The sequence below is a fragment of the Lissotriton vulgaris genome, chromosome 2_1, assembly GCF_964263255.1.
Source record: "Lissotriton vulgaris chromosome 2_1, aLisVul1.2, whole genome shotgun sequence".
NCBI classification, from domain to species: domain Eukaryota; kingdom Metazoa; phylum Chordata; class Amphibia; order Caudata; family Salamandridae; genus Lissotriton; species Lissotriton vulgaris.
The window spans coordinates 993,385,513-993,408,448 of NC_141687.1; positions in this window are offsets into that span (position 1 = coordinate 993,385,513).

Below are 22,936 nucleotides of genomic sequence, written 5' to 3' on the forward strand. Positions count from 1 at the left end.
GTGGGGGTGAGTGTGGTGATGTGTGGTGATGTGTGCTCTGCTGATCCGGGACCACTCACACCCAGCAGCAGCTGACGCACCACAGAGCAGACATAATTGACCGGGAACAAGACCTACTCAACTTTCTGCCCATACAGGTTGCACGGCATGATGGGTGAATATTATTTTTGTTTTTTAAAAAGTCTAATATTCATTTTTTCTAGTAACATGGTCACTGGTAAGGTAAATTAATGTCATTGAATTTTATATTTTATATATATATATATATATATATATATATATATATATATATAGTTACTGAAAAAACCTTTGGTTTCAGGGGTGTTATAGTTAGCTAAACATTTCACTCGTACAAAACCATTGAAATTCCTCTGTTATAGTTAGTTGTACTAACTATAACTCGTGCGCCCGCAATCCACTGCTGCTGATGTCACATATTACATCATTCATGACATGGTCAGTGACATCACTGATGACATCACTGATGACATCTCAAATTACATCACTGATGACATCACTGACATTATCCAGTGAATGTGATTTGGTTTGTTATTTAAATATGTATTATATATATAGCAATCTGCATTGAAAAAAAATTGGATATATAAATATCTGGATGGAGGATTTAGTAGCAGTGTGATTGACTGTTTACTTGACTAATTGATAGTGTCTCACTAAATATATTGGATAGTGACTAAAGTGTGTGAATATCTGTATCACTTTGTCAGTTGTTGTGTAAACTGCTGCACCAGTTGGTTACTAGCTATGTGAAAGTCTATATTAGTTATTGATTAGTTAACTTAGTATTTCTATGGGAGAGTGAATGTGTGTGTGGTTCGGTGGGGGGTGTGTGACTGCCCTAAGATGTGAAAATAGTTGATTAAGTAGATATATGAGGTTAAGACTTCATATTATAACAGTTGTTTGGGTGAGTGAATATCTTTATAGGTGTGGTGAGGTTCTTCATTTTTCGACTTTGTCCTGTATTCGGCCACCATTTTGTGTCCCGTCGCCATTTTGTGTTGCCCTCACTGAGGCAGCCTGGCGAACGGAGTGTTTTTGCCTTTTCCAGCTGCTACGTATCTCTTCTGCTAAAAAGTAACCCCATGCCCTTGTTTACGAAACTGATGTCAGGGTCTGGCCGAGTCCACTAATCCATGTCTAGGTTGACTAACTGGCTGTTTGGCTCTCCCTATTCTTTTCTTACTTTATCTTATCCGACTGGCCTTCCCTATTCTCTCCTTGTATTCTCTTGTTACACAACTATCCTTTGAGGCACACAAATACGTCCTGCCACCTGCAAATTGGATTGTAGGCACTAGCACTGATTAACTTGTGGGGAGGGGTGACACACAGGGTCTGAAAGAAGGGCGTATTTGGGACACTTGATAGCTTGTTTTTCAACTTTTCCTATTGGCTAGCCTTGCATGTATTGGGAGTAAACGTTGTAAATATGTGTGCTGTAAAAGATTGTGCACCACGGAATAAAGTGGCAGTCTCCTAAGAACCTACTTTGTACTTCTGGGACAACCGTGCTTAGCTGCAGCTAATAAACCTGGTTTTCTACGCCTAACAGAGTGTCTCGTGTCTCTGTCCGACAAGGCAGGTGAACTCGAAGATTTAAGGCGTGCCCTGCGCCGCCAGGCCCATAAGGCGCGGTTCTTCAACTGGCGCCCAACGTGGGGCGGCTTCAGTGGTAGCGGTTCAGCCCGAGGGTCATGAGGAGCCTTGCAAGAAAATTCCGGAGGATTCGCAAACAACGTCAAGCGACCCCTGCATGTCGAAGTGGACCGAAGGTCTTTTGCAGCGCGGCTACTCCTTTCCGGCGGCTGCTGACGACTGCTGCCCTGACTGCCGCCCTGCCTTGGCCCCTTTGGTGATGACTGGTATTGCGAGACATTAGACGGACCTCTGTTGGCGTAAGAGAACACTTAGTTAAGTATTCGTGGGTAGCGCCCACTTCTTTGTTTTGTTTTTTTGGGTTTGTTATTCGACCATTGCAATAGCCGAAGCCAAGGGGTGAGTACGTTTGTGCTGTGTTATTTGCTATAACCCCTTGAAGTTTGAAAGCAGACCAGTGAATTAAAGATGCCTGGTCTTAGCAAGTTTAGGAAGCTTTGTTGTTTTGGTTGCAAAACGGATTCCCGGCTGGAGGACTCTTGTCCAATTCCTCCGGTTGGAACTCCCACTTATGAGCTCTATTCGAAACATGGCGTTGGCCCCATTGCCTTTAACGAGGCATGGATCCGATACACAAAGAACGATGGTGTTCTGCAGTGGCCACAAAATGGTAGCTTCGAGCCTGACATATTAGATAATCTAGAAGCAATTTTGTTCAAAAGAAAAGCCCAGCCGGCAATGTTTGACTCTTTCCGCCTCTGGCGTAAGGAAGCCAAACAGAGAGAAATTAAGCCAGCAAAAAGAGAGAAGAAAGAGAAAGGTATGACGATTATACAGGCTGCCCAGCAGTTTAAAGATAATGAGATTGATCTGGCAATTGAAATCTCAGAAAGACAGCATTGTATGGCAATAGATAGATGTTACCCAGTGTTGCCTACTTCTTCACAGAGTAAGGATCTTGACGAAGATCCCTTAATGTCCCATTTGTTGAGATTACCTCTGCCCTATGTACAAGGTGCTAATGCACCCCCATTGTTACCACTTGTCCATCCACCCGTCGTTCCACAACTGCCCCTTCCGGTATTGTCACCCCCGCCTCCTTTGCCACCGACTCTTGTTTCTCGGACTCCTGTATCTCAGTTTTCTTTACCCCCGGTTTCTCTTGTAACTCTCAGCCCCTCTCCTGCTGTGCTTAATACCTTGTCTCCCGTTTCACTGTCAGACTCTCCCACAGCTCGTAAACGATTAGTTGATACTGTTTCTGGCCTTTTCTCCCCCCTCTTTGGGTCATTTAACCTTACTCCTGCTCTTTCTCGAAGGCAATCCCGTAGTCAACTCCCAGGTTCTGACGAGTGAATTGTGTTCGACTCTCTTGCTCACAAATGGATCATGAGTGGTCCACAGTATAGCGCGCACGATGTCATGAGCACCTTTCACCAGTGGAATGCGCTCACGCAGAGATATGTTTTTGATGTTATGTGTGACACTCTTGTCAAAGGGTGGGAGGATATGGATTTGGGTTTAGCTCCCCAGGGTCTGTTAGACGTACAGGCTAAATTTGATAAAGGACTTATTGTGGGTTCTGAGGTTGAGGACGCCGTAGTGACACTTGCCACTTTCAGGTCTTTATTTTCTTCCCAGACTTTTCTTGAACCTAATCCTGCAGTTAGACAGAAAGTGAAACATTATCCTATGAGAGATGTTCCTCCAGTATGGGGAGAAGAGGTCCCACAGGCAGGCAATATTCCGCATGTCCCTGCTCATTTCCAGCGTATATGGGTACATGTCCCCTGGAAATAAACAGTCTTTACCGGAACCTCGTAAAAATCCCGCTGGGTATTATAAAGAGCTGTCCCAGACTGTTGATGCGTGTATCATGAATTTGGCCGATATTGATATGCTGATGGGAAATGTAGTCCCACAAGCGTTATGGGCTCGGATTCATAGGGAGGACCACGACCAAGCTTTAGGTGGTAATTGGGCTGCTATAACTGCCGCGGATACAGCACAGGTAGGTGGTGCTAAACCCGATGATTTGATTACACAATTGCCTGGTAGGATCATCACTTTAATGAAAACGATGATGCCTGCCTTACGTGTTAACTGGGATAAGTTAGTAGCGTGTAAACAGAAGAAAGATGAGAGTATCTCCGATTTCTTTACCCGTTTCGAGGAGACGTTCATCGACCACAGTGGTCAAGATATGGGTACTGAGGGTGGACAGCAATTATTTGTGGATACATTTGTATTGAATTTACTTCCAGAATTATCGCATAAATTGAAAGAATCCGAAAGCTCATGGGCTGTTTCTTCGTCTGCCCAGATATTAGCCACTGCTCAGTATTACGAGAATAGGGATACGGAGGAAAAGGATAAACTTAAAGAAAAAGACTAAAGAATTAAAAACAAAGGTTCTTTTGCAACAGGCTTATCCCCCTCGTTCTGCTCAACGCCAATTTCAACAGCCTCCCCAGTTTCAGGGGTTGTTACAGAAACCGGAACCCTTCGTTCCGCGACCTTTGCTCGGTCCTAATCAATGTGCCTATTGTAAAGAGGAAGGCCATTTTAAGAATAGTTGTCCGGTTTTATTGCAGCGTAATGGTGGATCGCCAGGGCCGCGAGGCCGTGGTGGTTTTCAATCCTTTCCCCCTCAGAATTCTATGAATTATTTTCAAGATTTTCACACTAGCTAGGACAGCCATGGACAAAGGAAGAGAGTTGTATCAGTTCCAGTGGATCAGAATAGGCCTTATGTTGAGGTTGTTGCATTGGGCATTTCAGAGTCATTTCTTTTGGATACTGGTGCAATGAGACGTTCTATCATTCACTCCAAACTCCCTGGGGCACCTTTGTCTGGCTTAACAATTGTTTCTGTAGGATTCTCCTGCGCCCCAGTTCGTAACCCGGTTTCTTGCCCTTTTCCTATCTCAATTGGTCCCTATGATTTGGAGGCCCCGCTCATTTTGACGACTGGTTGCGGCGAGAATTTGTTGGGGTTGGACTTATTGAAACGTCTTCATGCAACATTGTATTGTTCCCCCTCTGGTGTACATCTTACTTTAGGCAAGGAATTGGTTTCTCCTATGTATTTGTCTAAGGACCAACTCCCACCGGAATTGCATTCCCTTCCTGCTATGCTTTGGGCTACGGGTCCGAATGATGTTGGTCTGCTTCAAATTCCACCTTACGTGGTTACTGTCAAGCCTAATGTTAAATTACCACGCATTCCTCAGTATAACATTTCCAACGATGGTGAAAGAGCTCTGTTGGCTATCATCTATGATTTAGTTCAGAAGGGTGTGGTTGAGGAAGCAAGAGGAAATGTTTGCAATAGTCCTGTTCTACCTGTTCTTAAACGCACTGATTCTTCTTAGCCTCCTGTATATCGTTTTGTGATCGATCTTCGGGAGGTGAACAGGATTGTTGTAACCCAGTTTCCTGTCGTCTCAGATATCACTGCCTTGCTCACAATAATACCTGCTTCAGCTGCCTGGTTCTCAGTTATTGACCACAAAAATGCTTTCTTCAGCATTCCTATTGCTGAGGAGAGTAGGGATATTTTTGGCTTCTCTCTCGGAGGCCGAAGTTTCCGATTCAAACGTGCACCCCAAGGCTATTTTGAGAGTCCCTCCATTTATAGTCAGGCTTTGAAATCTAGCTGGATGCTTTCACTTTGCCCCCAGGTGCCACTCTTATTCAGTATGTGGATGATTTGTTGGTGGCTGCTGATTCAGAGGATGTTTGTAAAAATGTGACTGTTTCGCTGTTGTGTCATTTGTCTGACCTGCATCACAAGGTGTCGCCCTCTAAATTACAATATTGCCGCCAAGAGGTTACCTACTTAGGTCATCTCTTGTCGAAGGAGGGAAGACGATTGACCCAAGAACGTATTCAAGCAATCGCACAAATGTCTGTACCATCCACACAAAGGGAGGTGCATGCCTTTCTGGGCATTACCTCTTATTGTAGACAGTGGATTCCAAATTTTTCTTTGTTGGCTAAACCTCTGCTGGCACTTACTCTGAAAGACACACCCCAACCTCTTCCTTGGACTGACGAATGTCAGAAGAATGTCTCTGACTTACGTACTGCCTTGTGTTCTGCCCCTGTGTTAGATTCTCTGGATTACAGTAAGCCTTTCACACTCTACGTTCATGAAAGAGAAGGTTGTGAGTTGTCAGTTTTAACGCAACAATTTGGAGACAAACAGCGGCCATGTGCCTATTTTTCGGCTATGATGGATCCAGTAGCCAAGGCATTGCCTAGTTGTCTCAAAGCTAGAGCAGCAGCAGCGATCTCTATTCGTCAATCTGCTGGACTGGTACTGGATAAAACTCTTGTTGTTATGGTACCACATGCAGTGGATACTCTTTTGAACAGAACGAAAACACAACATCTCACGAGCGCCCGCTTGTCTGGGTACAAGCTGATGCTCTTGGCTAGTCATATACACATCAAGCGATGTAATACTTTGAATCCAGCAACACTGTTACCCATTCCAGAAGAGAAAGACACTCAAGAACAACATGATTGTTTTCTCCGTACAGAGGAGGAAATGAAAGGCAGAATAGACTTAAAAGATACACCACTTTTGGACATGGATGGGATCTTATGGGTTGATGGGTCTTGTTTCAAACTTCCCAATGGCTAGACGACTGCAGCCTATGCTGTTACCACCTTGCATACAGTAGTGGAGACAGCACACATTAGACAGAATTCAGCCCAAGCAGCTGAGCTGATTGCCTTGACGAGAGCGTGTGTGTTGGCTAAGGGAAAGAGAGTGAATGTTTACACTGATAGCCAGTACGCCTTTGGCGTGGCTCACAGTTTTGGTCGCCTGTGGAAGAAAAGAGGATTCTTTACTTCCCATGGGACTAAGATACAGCATTGTCATTTGGTAACTGATCTTCTCGAATCACTTGCTTTGCCTACCCAGATAGCAATTATAAAGTGTAGTGCACATAAAAGGATCACTGATGATGTGGGTCGCGGGAATGCTTTTGCAGACGAGGTAGCGAATGAAACAGCGAGAGATGCTACAAGTTGCATGTATGTTGCAGGCCTTGCAAGATGGGTCAGAGAAGGAGGGATGTCTGAGGACACAATAGAAAGTGTGAGAATTATTCAAGAAGAGGCTACAGAGAAGGGATTGGGTAAATGGAGAGAAAGTACAGGAATACTGGACGCGACAGGGTGTTGGACAGAATTGTCAGAACACCAGCGTTGGCTGTTACCAGACGCCTATGTACTGCCTGTAGTTACTATGGCGCATGGTCCAGCCCACATCAGTGCGAAAGGGATATGCAAACTTCTGGCTCCAGTATGACAGAATGAAGGAATCCCTAAATGTGCGGAAAATGTGGTGAAACATTGTATTGTTTGTTTGATGCATAATCCAGGAAAGGGAACCCCGACTTCGACAGGTCATTTTGCTCCCCCTACACATCCTTTTGAGGTATTACAAATTGATTACATTCACATGGAACATTGTAACAACCTTAAGTATGTTCTGGTGGTGGTGTGTGCCTTTTCCAAATGGATAGAGGCCTACCCCCTAAAGGACAATACTGCTTTGTCCACTGCCAAAGCCCTTTTGAAGGAATTCTTGCCGAGGTTTGGTTTGCTGCGTGTTGTCTGGAGTGACAATGGAAATACATTTGTAGGCCAAATTATGCAGAAAGTGTGTGCGGGTCTTGGTATCAGGCAGAAATTCCATGCGGCAAACCACCCTCAGTCAGCAGGCTTGGTAGAATGCTATAATGGCACTCTCAAGCTCAAACTGGCAAAGATTCAGGCCAGCATGGGTCTTGCTTGGCCCGATGCTTTACCTTTGGCACTCCTATCTATGAGAACAGCTGTACATTCTTGCATAGGACTCAGCCCATACGAGGTTGTTTTTGGGCGCCCAGCTAACGTCTGGGGAGGCCCTCGACCTAAAAAGTACTCCGATATTCCGTACCCTATGTTGAATGACTACTTACATGACCTCACCACTAAATTACGTGTTCTTCATCAACAGGTTCAAAACGCTTTGCCGGCGGCCTCGGCAGACCCAGGTCACTCCATCCAACCCGGGGACTGGGTTTGCCTGAAGAATTTTCAGCGAAAGAAGAATCTGGAACCTCGTTGGGGGCCGCCTCTGCAAGTTCTTTTGGTGACACGTACAGCAGTAAAGGTCATCCAAAAGAAGACCTGGATCCATGGCGTGCACTGCAAAAGGGTACCTTTGCCTTTGCCTTTTGACCAGTGGGTCCGCAAGGGTGTAGGTGGTAGTGAGGGCGAAAGGATCCCTCAGTTGGTACCTTTCAGTAGTGCACATCTGGATCGGACAAGGTCTGAAAAAAAAGACGACGACGTGTTGCAAGAAGCTGTACCATCACATCTGTGGTTGAACACAACAAACTCAGAGACTTTGTTTCGAGAGCAAACGGTACCTGACAAGACCCGGTACAACCTGAGACCTAGACTGATGAAGAACAATTGAACTTTTTTTTTCCTTTTCCTTTTTAAGAGACATTTTCTTGCTATCCATCAAGTTGCAGGGTCACGGTAGGAGTCTTAAGCTGTGACCTGAGTAGTGACAGTAGGTCTGCAGGACTTGCAGTGTCATAGGATGGCTAATAATCACAACTAAGTGATCTAGGAAGATTACCGTGAGCAACGCTTTAGAGGATGGATATTAAATTGGGAAAGAATGATAAAAAGCAAGAAATGAAAAGTAAATATAAGAAATTGTTGTTTAGTCCATGTGGCGTAACCTTGTGCATTTTAATATGTTCATGTATTTTATTGACTTGTGTAAGTTTGGTTGTTCAAACTATGCAGCAAGCACCTGTTTCTACTTCTGTTTCCTTGCCTTTTTCCACTACTGCCTCCCCGCATCAGTTCCATACACTCCCAGAGCACGAGAAAATTAGGAGAACAGAATACTTTAACAATTCATTCATCCAGCTGTTGCATCAGCAGTCAATACTACTGACTGTTGGGTTTGTGGACTCATGCCCCATTACACAGAGAAAGGGATGCCATATTTAGTCCTTCCATTTTCCTACGAAGGTTCCGCTTGGGCCTATTTGGCCATGTTTTCTAATATATACCAGAATCAACTTCGAGATCCTCTTGTTGGTCCATATGGTGGTGGAGCAGATTTTAATCATTGTTCTTTGATAAATGGAATAGTGGCTATGGCTAGAATTGCCGAAAGTGGTAAGAATCCTGTTGATGAGAAACGAGCGTATGATGGTTGGAACGTGACTCGTTACGTTACTAGCCTCACAGAAAAGGCTAGACGAAGGAGATCCCCACCAATTTGGCCCATACCTCATCGAGGCAATTTGTGTTTACAGATAAATGGTCAAAATATTAAAAACCAACAGGAAAAGAGTGTTTGTTCCCATATGTACATCTATTCATCCCAGATTAATTTTCTTCACCGTTAGTGCCATCTCAGGGCACATACTTTGTCTGCCACGATAGAGCCTACACGTGGCTCCCCACCTACTTTTCAGGAAAGTGTTATGTGGCTTTTCTTCTCCCTCCGACATACACTGCTCCTTCAGGTCATCATAGAAATAGATATGGCAGAGGGATTATCGATTCCAAAGACACAGCAGGACAAGAGGGAGGGGACTTTTTCAAAGGGTTCCTTCCTTTCAGGGGCCCAATGGCCAATAGCAGAAACATTAGACAGTTAGTTTGTGTTGTAGAGGCTACCATAAATGTGACTTCTGGAGCCTTGAGTAATCTAACAGCTGAACTTCAGGCGGACCGCCATATGACTTTGCAGAATAGGATGGTTCTAGATATTGTTCTTGCAGATCGTGGAGGAGTCTGTAATTTGATCGGGTCTAGTTGCTGCATTTATATTCTTGATAATGCCCCTACGGTATACCAAGCCATCTCTAAATTGCACGTAATTTCCGAGTCGATTCACCAGGACACAGGAGATTGGTCGGTGATGGGACGTTTTTGGGGACTACTGTCCACATGGGGATGAAAGGTGTTAACCTTCCTTGGAATGGTTTTGGCCATCATTTTCTCTTGTTGTCTTTGTTTACAGTGTGGCCCTGCCATCTGCGGTCTTTGTGCCACCATGTGTGTTTCAAGGCCTGTGTCACAGAAAACCGAGAACATTAAAATGATGTTGCAGCAACAGCTCGACGACCCTATGGCCATTGACATCGACTCAGACTAACTTGAGTTCTTGTGTTTTGCCTGAGTAATGGCAAAAGGAGAGTCTGAGGTTTTTCGATTTTCGACTTCGTCCTGTATTCGGCCACCATTTTGTGTCCCTTCGCCATTTTGTGTTGCCCTCACTCAGGCAGCCTGGCGAATGGAGTGTTTTTGTCTTTTCCAGCTGCTACGTGTCTCTTCTGTTAAAAAGTAACCCCCTGCCCTTGTTTACGAAACTGATGTCAGGGTCTGGCCGAGTCCACTAATCAATGTCTAGGTTGATTGATCCCTGTCTCGACTGACTGTTTGGCTCTCTCTATTCTTTCCTTACTTTATCTTGTCCGACTGGCCTTCGCTATTCTCTCCTTGTATTCTCTTGTTACACATCTATCCTTTGAGGCACACAAATACGTCCTGCCACCTGCAAATTTGATTGTAGGCACTAGCACTGATTAACTTGTGGGGAGGGGTGACACACAGGGTCTGAAAGAAGGGCGTATTTGGGACACTTGATAGCTTGTTTTTCAACTTTTCCTATTGGCTAGCCTTGTATGTATTGGAAGTATACATTGTAAATATGTGTGCTATAAAAGATTGTGTGCCACGGAATAAAGTTGCAGTCTCCTAAGAACCTACCCTGTACTTCTGGGACAACTGTGCTTAGCTGCAGCTAATAAACCTGGTTTTCTACGCCTAACAGAGTGTCTCGTGTCTCTGTCCGACAAGGCAGGTGAACTCAGAGATTTAAGGTGTGCCCTGTGCCGCCAGGCCCATAAGGCCCGGTTCTTCAGTGGTGATGAGCAAATATATGTCTGAATGCTACATGTCCAACAAACTAGAAAATTAAAGGCAGTGTGTGTGACAGTTGTTGTACATAAATAAGTATGCATAAGAGTCAGTGATTGTATGAGTGACTGTATGAATAACTGTATAATTGTAATAGTGATTTTATAACACACTAATAATGAGATACTATCTATATGAATAAATGACGTGGTGTTTGTATAAGTGTGTAGCTGAGTAAATGTAAGTATGATTGTTTGAATACGTGAGTAGGATGACTGCATAAGTGAATAGGATGTGTGCTGGTGTGTAATGTCAATATAGGTGCATAAGTATATTTGTTTGTGTTCTATTGATCATTGACAACATGTATGAGTGAATCTATAGGTAATTGAATAGATGTGTATGTAGATCTTGGAATCACTGAGTGGATTTTTAGATACTTGTATTGCTGTGTCAATGGATTCAAATGTGGTACTCTGTATTTTACAGTGAGTGATGAAAGGTTATACTAGTGTATTATGAGGTGTATCTCATTGTCACGTGGATGATGTCATCAGTGATGTCATTTGAGATGTCATCAGTGATGCCATCAGTGATGTCACTGACCATGTCATGAATGATGTAATATGTGACATCATCAGCAGTGGATTGCGGGCGCGCAAGTTATAGTTAGTAGTACAACTACCTATAATGAAGGAATTTCAATGGTTTTGTACGAGTGAAATGTCTAGCTACTATAACACCCCTAAAACCTAGGTTTTTTCAGTGAATATCTAAGGTTTTTCAAATGCTAATTCCTAACTATAACATGTCTGAAACCCATGGTTTTTTCAGTGAATTTCAAAGGTTTTTTTCAATGACAATTTTTAAATGTATTAATTGTATTTATTTTTTTGATTCTGATTTACTTTTTTAAAATTATTTATTTTTAGATATTTTATTTTTTAAATTACATTATAATTACATTATACGTTACATTCCAAAATATACTTCCTCAGAATGAATTACTTTAGTTTAAATACTTTGCAAATAGGCAATAGACTTTTAAGTACAGTAGTTACAGTTGTTGCAATGGGCAACACAATTTCAAACACAATGCAACATTGAGATCAATGTGATTTCTAGTTCAATGCAATTAGTTACTTTATGGATTACTTTTCTAACCACAGGACTGGAGCCTAGATTCAGTACTTGGACATCTCCTGTAAACAGTTGAGTAAAACCTTTTTGGTTACAGTAGTGATTTTTAAGGAATATTATTGTATTTTAAAAGTTGACACTTAGAAATGTTTTCACATAGAATCACCAATGTTATCCTAAGGGAGGAAATTCACTTAGCAGGTAAGTAGTGTTATTGTTACTTTTTCTTACTCAGCGGAGGATCCTGGATCCAGCACTGGTGCATCTCCTGTAAACAGTTGAAAGAATGTGTTTAAGTCATATAGGCGATTTTTAAGGAATTTGTTCAAGTTTTGAGTTAGAGAATTAATTCCTCCTCAATCCTGTGGGTCCCTGTGGGACAACTAGCCCACCAGGTACCTCCAGTATGTGCCAGGAGGTTCCCTCCCCCAAGCCCTGACCCCAATTTATTTATTTTTTATGAAATAATTGGGAAGGTGGCCGCGTTTCCCCCACCTAAGGCCATAATCTGCCCCGGGGACCCATCCCCGGGGCATTGGACTTTAAAAAAAATATTTTTTATTTAGAGGGGGGCTGCCTTGCCCCCTCCTCTGGCCACTTATGGCCCCAGGGACCCCATCCATGGCCCTTTTTAATTTTAATTTTTTTTTTATTTTCCCGGGCCACTAATAGCCTCAGGGACCTCATCTCTGGGGCCGGCCCACTCCGTTGGGGACCATGGGGATGTCCCCAATCCCCCCACCGTTCCGCCGGCTTCCTGCGTCCTGCGGGAGCTGGCATTGCTTTTTCACATGGGGAGCAGCTAACATGCTGCTCCCAATGTGGAAAAGCAATTTGCTTTGCTATTTGGAAGAGAGAGCAGGTTTCCTGCTCTCTCTTCCAAATAGCAAAGCAGCTTGCAATGGCAGCCGCAAGGCTCCCGCCCTGTCATTGCAAATGGCAGTGTCCCTGGGGTGGGCACCCCAGGACACTGCAGGAGCCGGCCCTGGCGGTCCCCAGGGCCATCAAGGGCCCCAGGAGGTGGGCCGCGAGGCCTCCCTTCCACCATTTGAAACGCCCCAGGGGTAGTGGTCCCAGGGGCTTGGGGTCCATAACGGACCCCCAAATAAAAAACATAGTGGCCCGGGGAGGTGGCGGTCCCTGGGGTGTGTGGGGGGCTCAAGATTCCCCGACACAGGTTTTTTTTTGTTTAAAAAAAAGGCCCGGGTTGGGGGTCCCCGGGCCTGTGAAGGGCCATGAAATCCACCACATATATTACCAAAAAGCTCCGGTGTGGCGGTCCCCGGGGCTTGGGGGGGCTATGAGCTCCCCCGCACAATTTATGTGAATCTACCGAGGCACAAGATGACTGTCAACACTTCCTGATTTGGAGTGTTGACTGCCAATTAGAATATAATTGCCCCCAAGATTTGCCCACCCAGGGGCTAATAAGTAATATATAATGATATATATTTGTTTTTTTTTCATCTGCAAGATCTGCTCACCCTGCGTGGATTTGGCCAATTTAAAAAAAAAATGTTTTTCTGGGACCCCCTGAGCAGGCCTAGGGGGTCAGGGTGTTTCTACCCTGCCCCCTTTTTGCATTTTTTGTGTTTTTTGTTTTTTTTGCGTTTGATTCTTAGGTTTCTTGTGCCTCGGTTCTACCGAGGCACAAGATGGCTGTCAACACTTCCTGATTTGGAGTGTTGACTGCCAATTAGAATACAGTTCGTGCACGGCAGGGTGCGCCTAGGGTTAGTGGATCCTGGGCGGCCATAGATAAATACGTACTATTAAATGTCATTTTCTCAGGAACTACTGAACAGTTTTACACCATTTAAGCAAAAGGCACGAGTCTGAACTGCCAAATTTGGTGTTATTCCGTTCAGCAATTCGGGCTGTAGCTGCGGCTAAAAGTCCCTACGGAAAACTGCATGGGGAAACACGTTTTGGGACCCCCTTTTTTCTCGGCCCCCGCTACACGAGCCACCCCAAGACTTTCAAGATAGGAGCGGACCTGGGCTGGCCATTAGTTTTGAAAATTTCGTGAAGATTCATCAACCGGCGCCAAAGTTATTCTAAATAGAATCTTGCGGATTTCCTATGGAAAATAGGTCCTAACTAGAACTACCTACTGACGACCACCAGTAGGTAATATATATATATATATATCTATATATATATAAAAACAAATTTCGTTCCGTGCCCTGCATCGCAAAATGCGATGCAGGGCACGCTACGAAATTTGTTTTATTAATGTAATTGTTTCTTTACCTGCAATCATCCATATTCCGGTGTTTATCACCCCCCACTCTGCCCCTCCCCCTCCCCGCCTGTCTGCCCCACCGGAACTCCCTCCACGGGCCGCGGCTGTGTAACTCACGGACCGGCAATGCACTGCTGATGACGTCACATATTACATCATTCATGACATGGTCAGTGATGTCACTGATGACATCACTGATTGTGATTGTAGCTGTGCAAGTGTTACTGCCTGGATCATTGCATGAGTACATGGGTAGTGACTGGATGATAAGAGTACTGCAAAGAGAGTGCATGGTGAATTTATAAGTGCTTGCGTATTGATGGAGTGATTGGATTAGTACATAGTACTGGCTGGGTAACTGGAGGAGTGCACGAGGAGTAACAGTGTGATTGCTCGACTGCATGGATACTACCTGGGAAAATGAAGGTGTGAATGAGCAGTGTGTAGGTGGTTAGAGGACTGCATTGGTAGTGCACATGGGATTGTAGCACTGCATGTGTTAGTGTCTGGGTCATTGCATGAGTACACGAGTACTGACTGGATGATTAGAGTACTGCAAAGAGAATGTATGGTGAATTTTTAAGTGCCTGGGTATTGGCGGGTATTGGTGAAGTGATTTGATAAGTAAATGGTACAAGCTGGGTGATTGAAGAAGTGCACGGGGAGTGACAGGGAGATTGCTGGAGTGCATGGGTACTACCTCAGTAATTGGAGGAGTGCATCAGCAGTATCTAGATAGATTATAGGACTGTATGGGTAGTACACAGTTAATTGTAGCAGTGCAAATGTTAGTGCATGGGGCATTGCATGAGTACATAGGTAGTGACTTGATGATTGCAGTGCTGCAAGGAGAGCTTGTGGTGAATTTATGGTGAATTTATAAGAGCTTGAGTATTGGCGGAGTGATTTGATAAGTACATGGTGCTGGATGGGTGATTTGAGGACTGCATGGGAAGTGACAGGGGGATTCCTGGACTGTAAGGGTAGTACTTGGGTAATTAGAGGAGTAAATCAGTAGTATGTAGGTGGTTAGATGTCTGTATGGGTAGTGCTTGGAGGATTGCACCTCTGCAGGAGTTAGTGCCTAGGTTATTGCATGAGTACCTGGGTACCTGGATTTTATAAGCACTTGTGTTTTGGTGGAGTGATTGGGTAAATACATGGTGCTTAATGGGTGAGTGGAAGAGAGCATAGCTACTGACAGGCAGATTTCTGGAGTGCATGCGTACTACCTGAGTAATTGAAAGTGTGAATAATTAGTGAGTACAGGGGTAGTGACTGGATGATTACAGTACTGCAAAGAGAGTGCTTCGGGATTGACGGAGTGATTGGATAAGTACATGGTGCTCGATGGGTGATTGGAGGAGTGTATGGGAAGTGACATGGGGATTTTCTGACTGCAAGGGTAGTACTTGGGTATTGGAGGAGTGGATCAGTAGTGTGTAGGTGGTTCGACATCTGCATGGGTAGTGCGTGGAGAATTGTAGCAATGCATGAGTTAGTGCCTGGGTCATTGCATGAGTACATGGGACTGACTGGATGATTAGACTACTGCAAAGAGAGTGCATATTGATTTTATAAGTGCTTGGGTTTTGGCGGAGTGATTGGATAAGTACATGGTGCTGGATGAGTGATTGGGGGAGTGCATGGGTAGTGACAGGGCCATGGCTGGACTGGAAGGGTAGTGCTCAGGGGATTGTAGTAGTGCATGAGTTACTGCCTGGGTCCTTGCATAAGTACATAGATACTGACTGGATGATTAGAGTACTGCAAAGAGAGTGCATGGTGAATTCATAAGTGCTTGGGTATTGGCGGTGTGACTAGATAAGTACATGGTACTAGCTGGGTGATCGGAGGAGTGCACAGGGACAGACAGGGGGATTGCTGGAGTGCATGGGTACTATCTGATTAATTCGAGGAGTGCATGAGCAGCATCTACGTGGTTAGAGGACTGCATGGGTAGTGCAGAGTTGATTGTAGCAGTACATGTGTTAGTGCCTGGACCATTGCATGAGTACATATACAGTGACTGGATGATTAGACTACTGCAAAGAGAGTGCATAGACAATTTATAAGTGCTTGAGTATTGGCAGAGTGATTGAATAAGTACATGGTGCTAGATGGGTGATTGGAGGAGTGCATGGGAGGTGACAGAGGGATTGCTGGAGTGCATGACTGCTACCTGGGTAATTGGTAATTAGAGGAGTAAATCAGTAGTGAGGAGGTGGTCAGAGGACTGTATGGATAGTGCAAAGGTGATTGTAGCTGTGCATGTGTATTGCTTGAGTGACTTAATCTTACCTGTTTTGAAGTAGATATAAAACTGATTAAAACATTGTTTCACTTATTTTTTTTGTAATGTAAATTTAAAATATTGTAAACTTTAGTAATAGGGCCTGTAAAAATGAAGAAAACAATCCTGGTATTTCATGTATTTTATAGACCACAACATAATTGTACAATTACATAAAATATTAAGTTTGCCTCTCTTGCTGTCTTCAGATTCTATTGAATTTCACCATACACAGTGATTTCAATTTTGATCATCAGTTGACAGCGGGCAAAAAAATACAATTAATAAGATTGTTAAAAAAAACGAATCTGTGTTTAAAATATCTAGAACAAACTCAACTACCTATTTACATTTTCACAAATGAACAGCCTCATTAACATTGTATATTATACAAAGATCAAATATATCAGCACCTTCTTTTGATCACAATTTTCCAAATGCCATATCAAAGAACAGAATCAATAATTCAAACCGTAATTCTCGACATCTTCCCAATAGGCTGAATGATGTTTCTAAAAACATTTGCATTAAGGATATCCAAGATAAACTTCTGAATTCATATTGACATCTTACCAGTAGGCCAAATGATGTGTCTAAAATCATTTGTAGTGATAATATCCAAAATATACTCAGTAATTCATGTTGACATCTTCTTAGAATTTTGGCATCAACAATATTAGATATGAATTTGGTAATTCATTAGGCAACCGATATTTGAACTCTAAATGTGCATCATTGCAAAGTGTCCATCCTTTATTGCATTTTAAATACACAGTATAGTGTCCAGATGTTGAAGTAAGTCCATTGTGGAAAACAATAGCCACTGTTTTAAAAGTTCTTCCTGAAATTGACACTTAACCTGCCTCAAAATGTTTAATTTTGGTTTCCAATTTTGTTCCATCTGCTATACAATGTTGCAGCATTAAAATGATATATTGTCCAAATCTTTCTATAAATAATGTTGACAACATTTCCAATTTGCACTGCGTATATTCCATATTTTGAATAGCTGATTTCACTAATTCATTGAAAGACACTGTTTTGCAATCTGGTACTGTCAAATGTATCATTCCTTAAGTGTCTATTTTAGTGGTAGATGAAAATGAACAGCTGTCACATGTATGATCCCATCTGTAACATAGTCCAAACAGATTTTCAATTTGTATTCCTTCATCTTCCAATACTGCAAGCATAAACATAAAAAAATCCTGAGTATCTTGCTGTACATTCTGTGTAAATTGTGAAGAACCAGATCCTATATCCAGAAGATTCCGCAAAGTTAACAGCTTTCCCCATTGTTCCATTTACTAAACCTTTCTCAACATCTAAATTACGCCGTAATATTACCTGACAGTTTACAGATACATAAAAGGTCTTTTCCATACCAGCAGTTTTAGATATGGATTTTTCCAAAGAGTCTAATTTTAACTGTAATTTCTCTGATAGAAGAATATTTACTCCTTCATGTTCTATTTTATCAGTGGCTACCATTTTCATTATCGGTTGTTTCTCCAGCTTCAACAGTTCTTCATTGTATGTTGCGCATTCTTTCTGTGTTGGCATAAGGCAAATTATAGACTTCTTTTCTGCAATTTTTTGGTAGATAGTTTCAGGTGCAATATTTTCTTCTGGAAACAAGTTTGTTAGTAGCCAACTTTCTAAAGCTTCTTTGCCATCCTTTGTTGAGACACCAATTCTAATATTTTGAAGAAAATTTCCATAATGTTCGTCATTTTCTTGTTGTATGTTCTTAAAAAGTTCTTTATATTTGAACTAAGTCCAAATGTTCACATTTACAATACTTCCCAATGATTATGTGGGTTCTTCATGAAGAAGGGTCCTAAAAACTGGCTGGCCTTTCACAGGTGTGAGTTATAGTAGCTCACCGAATACAATTACATGTTTTCCTCCAAATAAAACATCGTAATTTGTTTTTTAAATCTGCTGCATTCTCAAATGTACAAACGCAAGCATTACGTTTGAAACCATGCTTACCTCATCAACTATCAGAAGTTTCATTTTCTTCAGTACTTTTGAAACTTTGAAACAAGCTTCTCCAGATAGCTCGTGATATTACAACTTATTTCCATGTGCTACTGGTAACATAAGTAAACAATGTAATGGAATCCCTTTGATATTGTGTGCTGCTAATCCAGTTGGAGCAGTTACAACACACGATAAATGTGAATCCGTTGTTTTCTGTAGATAACTTGACACACATTTAATCAAGAAACTTTTTCCTTTTCCAGCTTGCCCACTTATGGACATATGAATAGGTTTAAAGGATGTACATTGGCAAAAACTCTTTTCATGCAGTAGTCCGTGTTCTATTTGTTGTGTAACTTGGTGATATATTTCTTTCTGCTCAGTATTCAGTTTTTCTAAGTTTTTCAAATCAATATTGTCCTGTTGTGCTTGTTGTATCACTGTTTCCACATCATCATTGCTATTGCTGCTTCATTTTCAAGTATGGCTTCTCCTAGTGGCTCTTGACTTTGTGCAGCAGAACCTCTGACTATCTTGAGAACTATCTCTAGCTATTTCAGCTGCAATAGTACTTTCCTGATCAATCTCTTTGTTCAACATTTGGTGCTACTTTAAAAAAACTTTTGTACATTGAATGCTATCTTTACATGCATTGAAAGAATCTTCATAGCAGTCAAAATCGCCAAGTAATTCCATTTCACTCTACCAAGGTTTGAAGATTGCAGGAGCTAAATAGAAAAACTCCCTTTTATCTGGAGTATCGCAACTTAGTTTCCTTTGGCATATTTTACCAAACATCCTTCACATCCAATGACAGCATATTTTCCTTCATTTATATTTTCCGTAACATTTTTCTTAAAGCTGTAATGTTTCAGCACTTCTTATAGACATATCTTTCCCAGGTGTGGACTTCTATTTGGATAGTACGTATCCAACATATTTGTTTTTAGAATATCTGTACTTTCTGGATCATTTAATGCTAACTATTCAATTTCTTGTATAGATTTCAAAATTCATTTTCGTGTCGCAGCAAGACCTAGACTTATCCACATGATTCCTCTTGACTTTGAATATAGGCTTGCAGATGTCAATCGATCCTAACATTCGTAGGATCCAATTTCTCGATGTGAAAGCATCTTCAAGCTGAAGATGTACAATTTTTTGCTAAGTGCCTGCGAAATTTTATCCCACATATTTTTCAATTCTGTCTTCTCAGATTTGGTTATATATGACGTAACATAGCGAGCAACAGCAATTGAGTTATCTGCAACATACTGTATGTCCATAATGGCATTCCACATCTTCAAAATCACTGAATTGTAATCATTAATGTACTTTGATTCTTCTGTTCTTTTTATATTATAAATATTTTTGGGTAATTTTCGAGTGATAGTATGCCTCACTGTTGACATGGAACTGTTCACTCTTCCGTTAGAAATTACTGGACGAGGAAATCCAAAATTACATTTTGTGTAAAAATCTTTCTTTGACTTGTATTTCCGTCATCAATATTTTCTACATCGATGATTTTGAAACCACAAAACTTGCTGTCTCAAGTTGTTTCCTGCTTTTTCTTTTGGTATGGTACAAGTACCATGTTGTTCAATAAAAGACAGACAGTCTTATCACTGTCATTTCCAAAATTTGGCGCATTCTTGATCCATAACAGCATATGAATATGAGGTGCACCTCTAGCTTGATATTCCTTTCTCGAAAAGAAATCAATAACTTCGCCAATAGGTGGATTCTTTGTAATATAGATGAAAGACATCATAGCTTAATTGGGTCCCACAGGATAAATGGGTATCCCACTTCAAACCGCAGTTTGCGATGGCAGCAGGGCAAGACTCTCCTGTTGAGGTGTCTTGTACACCCTTTTTGGAGGATCCCTTTACCCTGGGGGACGTCCAGCTGGCATTGGATAACGTTGTTCCTGGTAGAGCGCCAGGAATTGACAGTAGCCCAGCTGATCTATTCCTACAAGACAGAGATTTGTGGGGAGCATACATATCATTACTGGCAAATGCAGTGAGTACCGGTCCCCAAATCATGGAAAGGGGCTGAAATAATCCCTATATACAAGAAGGGGGACAAATCCCTGCCTGGAAACTATCGACCAATCAGTTTGATCGATACTACCCAGAAGATCATTGGTAGGCTTATTCTAAACAAGGTCCAGTTTTGGGAGAGGGAGCACAGCATTTTGTCCCATCTGCAGGCTGGCTTCAGAAGTTGCGTTAGCACGGTCGACCAAATTATGCATTTCACTATGCTATACTGGAAGACCGTTCTAATTGGCAAAGGCAGCCTCTATGCCGCCTTTATAGATTTAAGGGCGGCATTGATCTGGTCCCTAGCCATACACTATGGAGAGTACTCGCTGGCATGGGAATGCCAGGGGATCTTTTGTCTCTGATAGTCAGGCTCCACCAGGAGAATTTTGCCCAGATCTGGTGGGGTAGTCCTGGCAATGTCACACCACAGTTCCCCGTGGAAACAGGAGTCCCTAAGGGATGTGTCCTGGCGCCAACATTATTTTCTTTGTATATAAACGACGTTGCAAAAATTTTAATTGATTCTAATGTTGACGCCCCTATTCTTGCTGGAGGTAAAATCCCCATATTAATGTTTGCAGACGATTGTCTTATAGTTTCAAAGACCCCGAGCGGGTTACAGAAGGCTCTGAAAATTTTTGAGGATTTCTGTGCCGCCCGTGGTTTGGAAGTTAATGTTCTTAAATCCAAGTACATGTCTTTTAATGCACCCAAAGTAAGTAGGGGCACTGTACACATGAGCACTGGCCCTCTTGAGAAGGTAGAGGCATTTAGTTATCTGGGTATCTGTATTCAACAGGATCTGTCCTGGAGACAACAGATTGATCTGGCCACCCTGAAACATCGCCAACTATCAGGGGCTTTGACTGTAGAGCATTCTAGGTCTCTGACTAGACCAGTAAGCCCGGTGTTAGAGGTCTACAATGGCAAGGTAGTCAGCTCTACTCTGTATGGTGTGGAAATGTGGGGCAGTGAAAAGCTAATTGGGATGACTGTCTCAGAAAACACATTTCTCAGAAAGCTAATAAGGTTACCTCAAAGCACCCCATTGTATCCTCTGTTCTATGATGTGGGTATAACACCTATAGCCCAAATTGCATCTTTGCACCCAATACTATAGTGGCGGCGAATTTGGACCACACCGGAACTGGAAACATACACTAGAGGGCTGATGGATGTGATTAAAAGTGATGGTTCCCGGAAAGTCAAATGGTTGGGACATATTCAAAATCTTTTAAATGAATTAGGATTAGGTGAATTGTGGAAGGATCCATTGCATGCCAGGTTGCCACCGAAGAAGACATTAAAGGTTTTGTATTTGAATATGGTGGCTACAAAGATTTTTAGTACCACACCCTCACAATCCCTTGCTGGTTTATTTTTAGAAATCAAAAATTGTCCCAAACTTGAGGAATTCTGGGATGTCATTTCAAAGCCCCTTGACCGAAAGCTATATTTTCAGTTAAGAGTGGGAAGTCTACCCATAAGGTCGTTCTCAAATAGATGGTCTAGTGGCGGCATGGTGGTCTGTCCAGCTTGCCCAAGTGTTCCTGAAACCATAGGCCACCTTCTATTTGAGTGCCCAATGTATGCAGCACCAAGGCGGAAGTGGCTAAAGCCATTGTGTAGGTCATTGGGAACAAGGGAAGGAATGACTGCAGTTAGACTTATCCGTACCAGTCCTAATATGTCTGTGTATATTGCGGTGGCAAAATACCTAGGTTGGGCACGGACGATCAGAGCCCGACTTCTGAAGGAATAATACAGTACTTAACGTTGTAAGCTGGATGCCTCTTGTAAGAACAATATTTTGCTCATTTGTACAGTTCTTAAGGTTTTTTACGTTTCTTTTTTTAATTATTTATTATGAATTTGGCATTTTGTTTTTAAGATGGTTTTACTACTAGAAGTTTATACATGTACTTTCATATGTGGAACATGCTTTTATGACAATTGTCGAAATAAAGCTTACTTGACTTGACTGACATCATAGCTTCAAACCTATTATTAAAATAGCTGCACACATTTACAGGATACAGGAAACACAGTTCTCCAGCTGTCTTCAATTCAATATTTTCTATGTTTGAATTTGCTTGTCATAGAAAATCAAGTAAATCATCCCATGCGTACTCAGCACAACTATGTGTAACAAACCACGTAGGGGTTCCTAAGTTCCTTAACATTCAATTCAGTTCCCCGTGACATTGATACCAATATTCATTAGTGCCTCGTTGACATTCCATCAAATTAATTAAATGTGTTTCTAATTGTTCATCTGTTTCTTCAACTTTTTCATGGATTGCTTTGCAGAAATATCCGAAAAATGAATCCTTGTTTTTAATATGTAATTCACTGCATATGAAAGTGCAAAAAGTTCACTTTCAAATAGAAGATGAAACAAAGATGGAATGCACTGTCAACATCTTGGATCTTCTGAATACAGTCATAAAGTATGATATTTTGAAGCTGGAATCTGAACTGGTCGTTCATCATATCGTCCACCTTTCCCAGTAGGGAACAGCTGTGGAAAACAACGAGCTTCCAAACTTTTTTCCCATACACTCATGGGAGTTCCTTTTGCTTTTTTTATCTGGAACAATTCAATACTGTCTCCTATCACTTCTTTTGAGTGTAGAGGGT